The 15,998-nt window shown below is 42.5% G+C and overlaps 1 protein-coding gene across 2 annotated transcripts in view; it reads right to left on the bottom strand.

Annotated features, from left to right (window-relative positions):
* The window catches only part of dclk1a (doublecortin-like kinase 1a), a 187,658-nt gene extending 179,719 nt beyond the window's left edge, over positions 1-7,939 (bottom strand). Inside the window, exon 1 of one of the 2 annotated variants that reach the window (XM_064971381.1) lies at positions 7,760-7,939. The gene's annotated coding sequence lies outside the window, so the exon portion shown is untranslated. The remainder of the gene's footprint in view (positions 1-7,759) is intronic. The other variant, XM_064971382.1, reaches the window with a different exon arrangement.
* Positions 7,940-15,998: the final 8,059 nt, after the last annotated feature.

The following is a 15,998-nucleotide window of genomic DNA, read 5'->3' as shown; positions in this document are numbered from 1 at the left end:
CAGTATAGTAGGATAGGATGTGGATGGACAGTATATTAGGAAAGGATGGACAGTATATTAGGATAGGATGGACAGTATATTAGGATGTGGATGGACAGTATATTAGGATAGGATGGACAGTATATTAGGATGTGGATGGACAGTATAGTAGGATGTGGATGGACAGTATAGTAGGATAGGATGGACAGTATATTAGGATAGGATGGACAGTATATTAGGATGTGGATGGACAGTATATTAGGATGTGGATGGACAGTATATTAGGATGTGGATGGACAGTATATTAGGATGTGGATGGACAGTATATTAGGATGTGGATGGACAGTATATTAGGATGTGGATGGACAGTATAGTAGGATGTGGATGGACAATAGAGTAGGATGTGGATGGACAGTATATTAGGATGTGGATGGACAGTATAGTAGGATGTGGATGGACAGTATATTAGGATGTGGATGGACAGTATATTAGGATGTGGATGGACAGTATATTAGGATAGGATGGACAGTATATTAGGATAGGATGGACAGTATATTAGGATAGGATGGACAGTATATTAGGATAGGATGGACATTATAGTAGGATAGGATGTGGATGGACAGTATAGTAGGATGTGGATGGACAGTATATTAAGATATGATGGACAGTATATTAGGATAGGATGGACAGTATATTAGGATAGGATGGACAGTATATTAGGATGTGGATGGACATTATAGTAGGATAGGATGTGGATGGACAGTATATTAGGATGTGGATGGACAGTATATTAGGATGTGGATGGACAGTATATTGGGATGTGGATGGACAGTATATTAGGATGTGGATGGACAGTATATTAGGATGTGGATGGACAGTATAGTAGGATGTGGGTGGACAGTATATTAGGATGTGGATGGACAGTATATTAGGATAGGATGTGGATGGACAGTATATTAGGATGTGGAAGGACAGTATAGTAGGATGTGGATGGACAGTATAGTAGGATAGGATGGACAGTATATTAGGGTGTGGATGGACAGTATATTAGGATGTGGATGGACAGTATATTAGGATAGGATGGACAGTATAGTAGGATAGGATGGACAGTATATTAGGATAGGATGTGGATGGACAGTATATTGGGATGTGGATGGACAGTATAGTAGGCTAGGCTGTGGATGAACAGTATAGTAGGCTAGGCTAGGCTGTGGATGAACAGTATAGTAGGCTAGGCTAGGCTGTGGATGAACAGTATAGTAGGCTAGGCTAGGCTGTGGATGATCAGTATAGTAGGCTAGGCTAGGCTGTGGATGAACAGTATAGTAGGCTAGGCTAGGCTGTGGATGAACAGTATAGTAGGCTAGGCTAGGCTGTGGATGATCAGTATAGTAGGCTAGGCTAGGCTGTGGATGAACAGTATAGTAGGCTAGGCTAGCCTGTGGATGAACAGTATAGTAGGCTAGGCTAGGCTGTGGATGAACAGTATAGTAGGCTAGGCTAGGCTGTGGATGAACAGTATAGTAGGCTAGGCTAGGCTGTGGATGATCAGTATAGTAGGCTAGGCTAGGCTGCGGATGATCAGTATAGTAGGCTAGGCTAGGCTGCGGATGAACAGTATAGTAGGCTAGGCTAGGCTGTGGATGAACAGTATAGTAGGCTAGGCTAGGCTGTGGATGAACAGTATAGTAGGCTAGGCTAGGCTGTGGATGAACAGTATAGTAGGCTAGGCTAGGCTGTGGATGAACAGTATAGTAAGCTAGGCTAGGCTGTGGATGATCAGTATAGTAGGCTAGGCTAGGCTGTGGATGAACAGTATAGTAGGCTAGGCTAGCCTGTGGATGAACAGTATAGTAGGCTAGGCTAGGCTGTGGATGAACAGTATAGTAGGCTAGGCTAGGCTGTGGATGATCAGTATAGTAGGCTAGGCTAGGCTGTGGATGAACAGTATAGTAGGCTAGGCTAGGTTGTGGATGAACAGTATAGTAGGCTAGGCTAGGCTGTGGATGAACAGTATAGTAGGCTAGGCTAGGCTGTGGATGAACAGTATAGTAGGCTAGGCTAGGCTGTGGATGAACAGTATAGTAGGCTAGGCTAGGCTGTGGATGAACAGTATAGTAGGCTAGGCTAGGTTGTGGATGAACAGTATAGTAGGCTAGGCTAGGCTGTGGATGAACAGTATAGTAGGCTAGGCTAGGCTGTGGATGAACAGTATAGTAGGCTAGGCTAGGCTGTGGATGAACAGTATAGTAGGCTAGGCTAGGTTTATCATACACTGCTCAAAAAAATAAAGGGAACACTTAAACAACACAATGTTACTCCAAGTCAATCACACTTCTGTGAAATTAAACTGTCCACTTAGGAGGCAACACTGATTGACAATAAATGTCACATGCTGTTGTGCAAATGGAATAGAGAACAGGTGGAAATTATAGGCAATTATCAAGACACCCACAATAAAGGAGTGGTTCTGCAAGTGGGGGCCACAGACCACTTCTCAGTTCCTATGCTTCCTGGCTGATGTTTTGGTCACTTTTGAATGCTGGCGGTGCTTTCACTCTAGTGGTAGCATGAGTCTACAACCCACACAAGTGGCTCAGGTTGTGCAGCTCATCCAGGATGGCACATCAATGCGAGCTGTGGCAAGAAGGTTTGCTGTGTCTGTCAGCGTAGTGTCCAGAGCATGGAGGCACTACCAGGAGACAGGCCAGTACATCAGCAGACGTGGAGGAGGCCGTAGGAGGGCAACAACCCAGCAGCAGGACCGCTACCTCCGCCTTTCTGCAAGGAGGAGCACTGCCAGAGCCCTGCAAAATGACCTCCAGCAGGCCACAAATGTGCATGTGTCTGCTCAAATGGTCAGAAACAGACTCCATGAGGGTGGTATGAGGGCCCGATGTCCACAGGTTGGGGTTGTGCTTACAGCCCAACACCGTGCAGGATGTTTGGCATTTGCCAGAGAACACCAAGATTGGCAAATTCGCCACTGGCGCCCTGTGCTCTTCACAGATGAAAGCAGGTTCACACTGAGCACGTGACAGAGTCTGGAGACGCCGTGGAGAACGTTCTGCTGCCTGCAACGTCCTCCAGCATGACCGGTTTGGCGGTGGGTCAGTCATGGTGTGGGGTGGCATTTCTTTGGTGGGCCTCACAGCCCTCCATGTGCTCGCCAGAGGTAGCCTGACTGCCATTAGGTACCGAGATGAGATCCTCAGACCCCTTGTGAGACCATATGCTGGTGTGGTTGGCCCTGGGTTCCTCCTAATGCAAGACAATGCTTGACCTCATGTGGCTGGAGTGTGTCAGCAGTTCCTGCAAGAGGAATGCATTGATGCTATGGACTGGCCCGCCCGTTCCCCAGACCTGAATCCAATTGAGCACATCTGGGACATCATGTCTCGCTCCATCCACCAACGCCACGTTACACCACAGACTGTCCAGGAGTTGGCGGATGCTTTAGTCCAGGTCTGGGAGGAGATCCCTCAGGAGACCATCCGCCACCTCATCAGGAGCATGCCCAGGCGTTGTAGGGAGGTCATACAGGCACGTGGAGGCCACACACACTACTGAGCCTCATTTAGACTTGTTTTAAGGACATTACATGAAAGTTGGATCAGCCTGTAGTGTGGTTTTCCACTTTATATTTTAGTGTGACTCCAAATCCAGACCTCCATGGGTTGATAAATTTGATTTCCATTGATAGTTTTTTGTGTGATTTTGTTGTCAGCACATTCAACGATGTAAAGAAAAAAGTATTTAATAAGAATATTTCATTCATTCAGATCTAGGATGTGTTATTTTAGTGTTCCCTTTATTTATTTTTGAGCAGTGTACATTTAAAAGATGCGCACACAGAGAGGCCAACGCACACGATGTCCCGAGCTTTAAACACAGCTAAATCGTCAGTCTTCATATCCTGGTCTAAGCAGTTGTGGTGTTGATGTTACTTTGTGTAACCTATGAACGGAATAAACGCCAGCTTTGCTTTTTAAGCTATCATGTAAAAAAAAATATATACTGTTGTTCAATCAGGGCGTCAAAATGGCCAGGGTTAACTAGCGTTGATTGTTCAATGTGACATTTCTAGTGTTGATTCAGGTGTTAAATTAACTCTGTGAGTATTAAATTAACACCTGTTGGTGTAAAAGTACTCCAGTGTTGGTGTTAAGAACCGGTGTTAAACAAAAACCACACCCATTATTATCATATTTCCCAGCATGCTCTATTAAAAATATATATATTTTTTTTTTCCTATGGGACTCAATCACGGCCGGTTGTGAAAAAGCCTGGATTTGAACCAGGGTGTCTGTAGTGATAACTCTAGCACTGAGATGCAGTGCCTTAGACACAGTGTCTCCTGACCCCTCCTGTCTCAGCCTCCAGTATTTATGCTGCAGTAGTTTTTGTGTCGGGGGGCTAGGGTCACTTTGTTATATCTGGAGTACTTCTCCTGTCCTATTCGGTGTCCTGTGTGAATTTAATAAGTGTGCTTTCTCTAATTCTCTCTTTCTCTCTCTCTGAGGACCTGAGCGCTAGGACCATGCCCCAGGACTACCTGGCATGATGGCTCCTTGCTGTCCCCAGTCCACCTGACCGTGCTGCTGCTCCAGTTTCAACTGTTCTGCCTTATTATTATTTGACCATGCTGGTCATTTATGAACATTTGAACATCTTGGCTATGTTCTGTTATAATCTCCACCCGGCACAGCCAGAAGAGGACTGGCCACCCCACATAGCCTGGTTCCTCTCTAGGTTTCTTCCTCGGTTTTGGCCTTTCTAGGGAGTTTTTCCTAGCCCCCGTGCTTCTACACCTGCATTGCTTGCTGTTTGGGGTTTTAGGCTGGGTTTCTGTACAGCACTTTGAGATATCAGCTGATGTACGAAGGGTTATATAAAATAAATTTGATTTGATTTAGACCTCTGCGCCACTCGGGAGCCAGGTAGCTACGGCAGGTAGATTTTTTGAATTGTTTGTTTCAATCTCTATGTTTTTGCGTTAACAGTGCATTCGGAATGTATTCAGACCCCTTCACTTTTTCCCCCCAAAAAATGTAATTCACAGCTCATTCTAAAAATGGATTAAATAGTTATTTCTCTCTCTTCAACCTAGGCTCAATACTCCATAATGGCAAAGCAAAAACAGTTATTTTTTTGGAGGAAGGGGCAAAAAACAGAAATATAACATTTACATAAGTATTCGCACCCTTTACTCAGTACTTTGTTATTGGCAGCGATTACAGCCTCGAGTCTTCTGGGGTATGATGCTACAACCTTGGCACACCTGTATTTAGGGAGTTTCTCCCATTCTTCTCTGCAGATCCTCTCAGGCTCTGTCAGTTTGGATGGGGAGCGTTTCTGCACAGCTATTTTCAGGTCTACCCAGAGATGTTCGATCAGGTTCAAGTCCGGGCTTCCGGGCTTTTTGTCCCGAAGCCACTCCTGTGTTGTCTTGTCTGTGTGCTTAGGGTTGTTGTCCTGTTGGGAGGTGAACCTTTGCCCCAGTCTGAGTTCCTGAGTGCTCTGGACCAGGTTTTCATCAAGGATTTCACTGTACTTTGCTCCATTCATCTTTCCCTCGATCCTGACTAGTCTCCCAGTCCCTACCATTGAAAAATATCCCCACCTCATGATGCTGCCACCACCATGCTTCACCATAGGGATGGTATTGGTCAGGTGATGAGCAGTGTCTGGCTTCCTCCAGATGTGGCACTTGGCATTCAGGCCAAAGAGTTCAATCTTTGTTTCATCAGACCAGAGAATCTTGTTTTTCATGGTCTGAGACTCTTTAGGTGCCTTTTGGCAAACACAAAACAGGCTGTCATGTGCCTTTTACTGAGGAGTGTCTTCCGTCTGGTCACTCTACCATTAAGGCCTGATTGGCGAAGTGCTACAGAGATGGTAGTCCTTCTGGAAAGTTCTCCCATCACCACAGAGGAACTCTGGGGCTCTGTCAGAGTGACCATCAGGTTCTTGGTCACCTCCCTGACCATGGCCCTTCTCCATCAATTGCTTAGTTTGGCAGCGTGGCCAGCTCTAGGAAGAGTCTTGGTGATTTCCTCCATTTAATAATGATGGAGGCCACTGTTTTCTTGGGGATCTTCAATGCTGCAGATTTGTTTTTTTAGTACCCATCCCCAGATCTGTGCCTCGTCACAATCCTGTCTCGGAGCTCTGGGGAAAATTCCTTTGACCTCATGGCTTGGTTTTTGCTCTGACATACACCGTCAACCGTGAGACCTTACTGTATATAGACAGCTGTGTGCCTTTCCATATCATGTCCAATCAATTGAATTTACCACAGGTGGACTCCAATCAAGTTGTAGGAACATTTCAAGGTTGATCAATGGAAACAGGATGGACCTGAGCTCAATTTCGAGTCTCATAGCAAAGGGTCTGAATACTTATGTAAATCTGGTATTTCTGGGGGTTTTTTTGCAAACATTTAAAAAAACTGTTTTTCGCTTTGTCATTATGGGGTATTGTGTGTAGATTGATGAGGAAAACATTTAATTGAATCCATTTTAGAATAAGGCTGTAATTTAACCAAATTTTAAAGGGTCAGAATACTTCCAAGAATGCTCTGATTAATTAAATTTATGCTACTCAAATAAAAATACTTTTCTTAACTAATCCAATCTGTTATATCTGAAATGTTTGTTCCAGTTAAGATGCCTCATGTTTTAGTCTTCCCAACCCGGATATCCCCACTCTGGCTGGATTCCAATAGGAATGGCAGCATACTGTGACTTGCAGGCCTTATTTTGCATGTAAACCATGAGTTTCAGGCCCCTGCATTAGGGTCAAACTAGGCCCTCTAAATAAGGCCTTATGAATGATGTGTTGTATGTGCTAAAGAATTTAATTTGAATGATAATATATTAGCTTAGAATTCACTCAAAGGGCAAGGCACTGTGGGAAATATGCAAAAGAAAAAGGCTTAACACTAAGAGGCGTATTAATTTAAAACTGAAAAGTGTGGAACTGTATAAACACTGGACCAATGTATCAGTGTTGATTTAACATTGGAGAATTTGCTGTGAAGGACTCGGGGAACACCTTAACAGTGTACATTTAACACTGACCTATTGTAAACATTTAATTCTTAAGTGTTTAATACAAGGTATTAGTGAACACCATAACAGTGCAACTTTAACAATGAGTTAGTCTTGCTTGTTAATGCCGCTGGTGTTTGGGTGTTAAAAGGGCAACACTTTTTTAAAGTGTAAATTCAACACATTTTGGTGGTTCTCATATAAACACGTTGAAAGTGTGAAATTGAACACCCACAGTGTTAAATTTACAGAACGTATTTTTGCTGAGTAATGCAGTTCACACACTAACTAGCCCATTGCTTACACAGACATGTTCTCCTTGATTACAATCCAAACAAATGCAGAAATGTGAAAAGATTCAATGACAAACTGAATTTATTATCTGGAAAAATATGTTTGATTGTGTTGTTGTGTCCAATTGACAATATAAAGGGGTTTGAAATAGGTCAATACATGCATGTTGAACACTTTCCACGGTATCGATCGATCTGATCAGCATCAGTCATATCAACAAATAAACAATGATTTTCCACCACAGGGGCTGTGAATGACATATTTCCGATAATAGCCACATAGAAAAGGAGACAGAGAAACACTTGCTTTAGCAATGTGAACATATGTTTCCCGTGCCAATAAAGCCCTTGAATTGAAACAGAGACATGGATAGACGCGCACTGACTTTTGCTTATGTCCATACAGTAAAGGATAGTTTTCCATAGTTTGCTTACCTAAGAGGTTCACTAAGGATTCTGTCACCTCCAGTCTTGCTGCGTGTATCCCCCCCCCCCCCAGAGAACCGAAGAATGGGTTTCAGTAAACAGTAGCCAGTGTAGTGTAGACTCGGAACCTTTTTCCTCTTCCTTGATGGCGATCAGAAACTGCAGTTTACGCAGAACAGCGCAGACCTTCTTTGTTGTCCCGTGGATCTCTCCTCCACCACCACTACCAGTGAGCGTGTGTGTGCTTGAGAGAGAGAAAGAGAGAGAGGGTGCGTGGAGGCTGGGCTAGGCAGCAGCTGCTCGCTCTATACCCCTCCCTCTCTTCTCCTCCCTCCCTCCTCTTCCTCTCTTCTCCTCTCTCCCTCCCTCTCCTCTCTCTCTTCTCCTCCCTCCCCTCCCTCTCTTCTCCTCCCTCCCCTCCCTCTCCTCTCTCCCTCCCCTTCCTCTCTTCTCCTCTCTCCCTCCCTCTCCTCTCTTTCTTCTCCTCCCTCCCCCTCCCTCCTCCCTCCCCCCCTTCCTCTCTTCTCCTCTCTCCCTCCCTCTCCTCTCTTTCTTCTCCTCCCTCCCCTCCCTCTCCTCCCTCCCTCCCCTTCCTCTCTTCTCCTCTCTCCCACCCTCTCCTCTCTCTCTTCTCCTCCCTCCCCTTCCTCTCCTCTGTCGTGCCGTGATTTTCATTGAGCCGTCACTCATTGTGATTCAGTCCCACACCTCGGGCTCGTGCTACAGACCAGCATCCCCCACCTCACAGGCAGCATGCCCCCCAGCCCACGAGACAACCTGAGCTGTCAGGTCCCACAAAAATATACTACAGTAGACTATAGAATACTACTACAGTACTTACTATAGAATACTACTACAGTACTTACTATAGACTACTACTACAGTACTTACTATATAATACTACTACAGTTTACTGTAGAATACTATTACAGTACTTACTATAGAATACTACTACAGTACTTACTATAGAATACTACTACAGTACTTACTAGAGAATACTACTACAGTACTTACTATATAATACTACTACAGTACTTACTATAGACTACGACTACAGTACACTGTAGAATACTATTACAGTACTTACTATAGAATACTACTACAGTACTTACTATATAATACTACTACAGTACTTACTATATAATACTACTACAGTACTTACTATATAATACTACCACAGTACTTACTATAGAATACTACTACAGTACTTACTATAGAATACTACTACAGTACTTACTATAGACTACTACTACAGTACTTACTATATAATACTACTACAGTTTACTGTAGAATACTATTACAGTACTTACTATAGAATACTACTACGGTACTTACTATAGAATACTACTACAGTACTTACTAGAGAATACTACTACAGTACTTACTATATATTTATATAATACTACTACAGTACTTACTATAGACTACTACTACAGTACACTGTAGAATACTATTACAGTACTTACTATAGAATATTACTACAGTACTTACTATAGAATACTACTACAGTACTTACTATATAATACTACTACAGTACTTACTATATAATACTACTACAGTACTTACTATAGAATACTACTACATTACTTGCTATAGAATAATACTACAGTACTTGCTATATAATACTACTATAGTTTACTATAGAATACTACTACAGTACTTACTATAGAATACTACTACAGTTTACTATAGACTACTACTACAGTACTTACTATAGAATACTACTACAGTACTTACTATAGAATTGTGTAGCAAACTGTAGTATACTGTATACTACTATAGAACAGACTGTAGTATCCCTCGAGCATGTGTAGCACTTACTATATAATGTTATAGAATACTATAGTGAATACTGCAGTATTATCAGCTAAAACACTACAGTCCACAAAAAACATGGCAACATTTTTAACTATAGTAAATACTACAGTATTTAATATACCCTGCCTATTCCCCCTCCCCATATCCCACTTTATGCCACCCATAAGTGAGAAACCTACAGAACATCCCAAATATAGACCATTACTGTGTTCCATACAAATTTGCAGAAAAAAAAAGCAGAAGATATGAGCTGTCTGTTCAGACAAGAGTTCGACCTACCTACTGGTTATGAAACTTTTGCTCTTTTCGTATTTCTCCAGTAGGTTTCCTGAAGGAGAAAACTTCCACTTTATGTCAAAGATAATACTTTTTTTTAAACACTATGATAAATACTACAGTATACTGCAATCCGCAAAGACATTACATTACTTACTGTAGTACAATACAGTTTTCTTTTACAACAGTATAAATACTACAGTATACTACAGTAAAGTCCACAAAAACACTACAGTGAATACTAGTATGTTTTTGTGTGTGTGTGTGTGGGGGGCGGGGGGGTACAGCTTCGAGAGGTATTTACATCAATCATTATTCATGAAAGGGGTGGGTGGATTAGAGCAACAGGAACAGGAGGAAGAGCAAGTGGAGGAGGAGGAGCAGGAGGAGGTGGAGCAGGAGGAGGTGGAGCAGGAGGAGGTGGAGCAGGAGGAGGTGGAGCAGGAGGAGGAGGAGCAGGAGGAGGTGGAGCAGGAGGAGGAGGAGCAGGAGGAGGAGGAGGAAGAAGAGGAGGAGAAGTAGGAGAAGGAAGAAGAGGAGGAGAAGTAGGAGGAGGACTCGAGGACACACTCGCGCACACACACACACACACACACGCACACGCACACACACATGCAGCCTACAATCTTAATAAAAAACAAAGGTTCAAGTTGGAACCAAATAAGAGAGCGATGTCAACGAGGAACCATTTTAGGGTATCTGAGGAACCATAGATGGGATGGTTCTTTGAAGATCCATACAAAAATCTAAAACCAGAAATGTTTCGGTCCTCCAAGACCAGAATTGAGTAGTCCTGCTGTAGGGTTTTGGGCCTTATTTACATATTTCCCAGGGTACCTTTCGGCTTGAATTTTCTCATTACCAGTACACCCATGACTGTTTCCTAGTGATAGAGAAATGGTTGTCGCATTCGTTCATTTTCAGTCCTGTGACCTGAACCAAGTGAGTGAACATGATGCCATTGAACTTTAATTATTTAAGATAAATCAATACATATTTCATAAGGCCATCTTTTGAGAGTTTTACCCTAATGCAATGGCATGAAACGTCTAGTTTACAGGCCACAGCAGGCCTGTAAATCACATTATGCCGGCTTGCAAAGTGTTGTGTATCCCTCCAGCCAGAGTGGGTATATCCAACATATGGAGAAAAACATTTACCCGCAACCTGCATTCAGAATGACTGCCTGGGTTGGGAAGACTAAGACATGAGACTAACTTAAACATCTAAACTGAAACAAACGCTTCATTAGCGCGTGCAATAAGTCCAAGTAAAAGATTAGAATAGTAAAAAAATATATAAATTTATGATTTTTATATTTGAGTAGCATGAGATGAATTAATCAATCAATGCGCAAGCCAAAACACAGATATTGAAACCAACCATTACAAAAAGAGCATGCTGGGAAATATGATAATGATTGGTGGTTATTAACACCAACAGTGGGGTTAATTTATACCACTAAGTGGTAATTTAACACTTTACAGTGGTAAATTAACTCTTGAATCAACACTGGAAATGTTACACTGAAAAAACAACACTAGTTAATTAACACTGACCAATTTGCTGTGTGCTCTGAAAGGGACACAGCTGTAGGCTTCCATACGTTTAAACAACCAAGAGTATACCCAACAGTGGGGTTCTTTTACACCATCTCTTTATAGTGTCCATTGAACTCTTGAATCAACACTAGAAATTTTACACAGAAAAATCAACACTAGTTAACACTGACCAATTTGCTGTGTGCTATGAGCTGCAGGCTTCCATACATTTCAACACCCCCCCCCCCCCACACACACACACACGCACACACGCACACACTTAACACAAAGGTTCTTTATCGGACAAGAGTTTCCCAAGAAACCTTAAGAGCTGAGGAATAATCAGTTAAGAACATTAATTTCTTTCTGTGTACTACCTCCTACACACACACACACACACACACACACACACACACACTGCGTATACTACCTCCTACAGACTCTTGCATTACATAAACAATACTGGATCATCGGCACAAACGTTTCAATATTTAAATATCTAAACCACACAGCCAAATGTCCAACTCAAACTACGACATCATATAATAACTGTAAGCATTCTAAGCTGCTATATCTTTGCAAAATACAGAGTTGTTGGTGTTCCTTATTTTCCGAAGGTACTGTCCAACTGTGTACAATAGTTACTGTAGACAGCCCAACACAACGCCCAACTGTCTACAATAGTTACTGTAGACAGCCCAGCACAATGTCCAACTGTGTACAATAGTTACTGTAGACAGCCCAACACAATGTCCAACTGTCTACAATAGTTACTGTAGACAGCCCAACACAACGTCCAACTGTCTACAATAGTTACTGTAGACAGCCTAGCACAATGTCCAACTGTCTACAATAGTTACTGTAGACAGCCCAGCACAATGTCCAACTGTCTACAATAGTTACTGTAGACAGCCCAATGTCCAACTGTCTACAATAGTTACTGTAGACAGCCCAATGACCAGCTGTCTACAATAGTTACTGTAGACAGCCCAATGACCAGCTGTCTATAATAGTTACTGTAGACAGCCCAATGTCCAACTGTCTACAATAGTTACTGTAGACAGCCCAATGTCCAACTGTCTACAATAGTTACTGTAGACAGCCCAATGACCAGCTGTCTACAATAGTTACTGTAGACAGCCCAATGACCAGCTGTCTATAATAGTTACTGTAGACAGCCCAATGTCCAACTGTCTACAATAGTTACTGTAGACAGCCCAATGTCCAACTGTCTACAATAGTTACTACAGACAGCCCAATGTCCAAATGTCTATATTAGTTACTGTAGACAGCCCAATGTCCAACTGTCTATAATAGTTACTGTAGACAGCCCAGCCCAATGTCCAACTGTCTACAATAGTTACTGTAGACAGCTCAATGTCCAAATGTCTACAATAGTTACTGTAGATAGCCCAATGTCCAACTGTCTATATTAGTTACTGTAGACAGCCCAATGTCCAACTGTCTACAATAGTTACTGTAGACAGCCCAATGTCCAACTGTCTATAATAGTTACTGTAGACAGCCCAGCCCAATGTCCAACTGTCTACAATAGTTACTGTAGACAGCTCAATGTCCAACTGTCTACAATAGTTACTGTAGACACCCCAATCTCCAGCTCTGTCTACAATAGTTACTAGAGACACCCCAATGGCCAGCTCTGTCTACAATAGTTACTGTAGGTACCCCAATGTCCAGCTCTGACTACAATAGTTACTGTAGACAGCCCAATGTCCAGCTCTGTCTACAATAGTTACTGTAGACACCCCAATGTCCAGCTCTGACTACAATAGTTACTAGAGACACCCCAATGTCCAGCTCTGACTACAATAGTTACTAGAGACACCCCAATATCCTGCTTTGACTACAATAGTTACTGTAGACACCCCAATGTCCAGCTCTGTCTACAATAGTTACTAGAGACACCCCAATGTCCAGCTCTGTCTACAATAGTTACTGTAGACACCCCAATGTCCAGCTCTGTCTACAATAGTTACTGTAGACACCCCAATGTCCAGCTCTGTATACAATAGTTACTAGAGACACCCCAATGTCCAGCTCTGTCTACAATAGTTACTAGAGACACCCCAATGTCCAGCTCTGACTACAATAGTTACTAGAGACACCCCAATGTCCAGCTCTGACTACAATAGTTACTGTAGACACCCCAATGTCCAGCTCTGTCTACAATAGTTACTAGAGACACCCCAATGTCCAGCTCTGACTACAATAGTTACTGTAGACAGCCCAATGTCCAGCTCTGTCTACAATAGTTACTGTAGACACCCCAATGTCCAGCTCTGACTACAATAGTTACTAGAGACACCCCAATGTCCAGCTCTGACTACAATAGTTACTAGAGACACCCCGTTATCCTGCTTTGACTACAATAGTTACTGTAGACACCCCAATGTCCAGCTCTGTCTACAATAGTTACTAGAGACACCCCAATGTCCAGCTCTGTCTACAATAGTTACTAGAGACACCCCAATGTCCAGCTCTGTCTACAATAGTTACTGTAGACACCCCAATGTCCAGCTCTGTCTACAATAGTTACTGTAGACACCCCAATGTCCAGCTCTATCTACAATAGTTACTAGAGACACCCCAATATCCAGCTTTGACTACAATAGTTACTGTAGACACCCCAATGTCCAGCTCTGTCTACAATAGTTACTAGAGACACCCCAATGTCCAGCTCTATCTACAATAGTTACTAGAGACACCCCAATATCCAGCTTTGACTACAATAGTTACTGTAGACACCCCAATGTCCAGCTCTGTCTACAATAGTTACTAGAGACACCCCAATATCCAGCTCTGTCTACAATAGTTACTGTAGACACCCCAATGTCCAGCTTTGACTACAATAGTTACTGTAGACATTCCCAATGTCCAGCTCTGACTACAATAGTTACTGTCGACACCCCAATGTCCAGCTCTGACTACAATAGTTACTGTAGACACCCCAATGTCCAGCTCTGTCTACAATAGTTACTAGAGACACCCCAATATCCAGCTCTGACTACAATAGTTACTGTAGACACCCCAATGTCCAGCTCTGACTACAATAGTTACTGTAGACACCCCAATATCCAGCTCTGACTACAATAGTTACTGTAGACACCCCAATATCCAGCTCTGACTATAATAGTTACTAGAGACACACCAATGTCCAGCTCTGTCTACAATAGTTACTAGAGACACCCCAATATCCAGCTCTGACTACAATAGTTACTAGAGACACCCCAATGTCCAAATCTGACTACAATAGTTACTACAGACAGACCAATGTCCAACTATGTCTACAATAATGTTACTAATCTCTCCTTTCTCCCAAAGTGTGCACTTGTTCACTTGCCTCCATGTATTTGAAAGGAAAAGACTGGCAAATGGAAACTCCTTCTAGCCTGTGTACACCAATCCAATACTTTTACATTTGTGGGAAGTAGTGAATGAGTGCACACTTCAGGAAGAAGGAGAGGTAATTAGGACGCAGCCAATCGAGAGCTTGGGACTAGAAGGTTCTATTTGGGGGGAAAAAAGAGGATTCTAAAATAATTGGCTATGAAGTTCTGAAGCCTGGTTTGAAATGGTGCCAGCAATTGTTTTATTTTTTTATACCTCTACTGCAGAGGATAAGTTCATTTGAGTTTTAACTGTACCTCAGACTGCAGCCCAAATAAATGCTTCACAGAGTTCAAGTAACAGAACACATCTCAACATCAACTGTTCAGAGGAGACTGGGTGCAGTTAAATAGTCTGGTGGCCATTTGATTAATTGTTCAGCAGTCTTATGGCTTGTCATACACGGCTGTTCATTTAAAGAGACTATTGTTGGACTCACCTGTCAGTCAAGACTGTTCATTTAAAGAGACTATTGTTGGACTAACCTGTCATACACGGCTGTTCATTTAAAGAGACTATTGTTGGACTAACCTGTCATACACGGCTGTTCATTTAAAGAGACTATTGTTGGACTCACCTGTCAGTCAAGACTGTTCATTTAAAGAGACTATGGTCCGAGTAACCTGTCAATCAGACTGTTCATTTAAAGAGACTATGGTCCGAGTAACCTGTCAATCAAGACTGTTCATTTAAAGAGACTATGGTCCGAGTAACCTGTCAGTCAAGACTGTTCATTTAAAGAGACTATGATCCGAGTAACCTGTCAATCAAGACTGTTCATTTAAAGAGACTATGGTCCGAGTAACCTGTCAATCAAGACTGTTCATTTAAAGAGACTAGGATTTAGGGTTTAGGCCAGAGACAGTAAATGAACTGATTAGTTGAGTCTTCATTTTCCTGTATAACAAGGCTACAATAAATGGGGCAACAATAGATGTCAGTTGAAATACAGGACGACCACCTCTACAGAATGGATCTCTATTATTAAAGGGGACAGAGTTTGATTCCCTGGCATGTTAAGATAAACACTGGACTAATTCTTTATCAAAGCTGGGACCGAGAGACTGAAAAACAGCTTCTATCTCAAGGCCATCAGACTGTTAAACAGCAACCACTAACATTGAGTGGCTGCTGCCAACACACTGACTCAACTCCAGCCACTTCAATAATGGGAATTGATGGGAAAGGATGTAAAATATATCACT

Source organism: Oncorhynchus masou, chromosome 8, assembly GCF_036934945.1.
Source record: "Oncorhynchus masou masou isolate Uvic2021 chromosome 8, UVic_Omas_1.1, whole genome shotgun sequence".
Lineage (NCBI taxonomy): Eukaryota > Metazoa > Chordata > Actinopteri > Salmoniformes > Salmonidae > Oncorhynchus > Oncorhynchus masou.
This window is presented reverse-complemented; position numbering and strand designations above follow the sequence as displayed.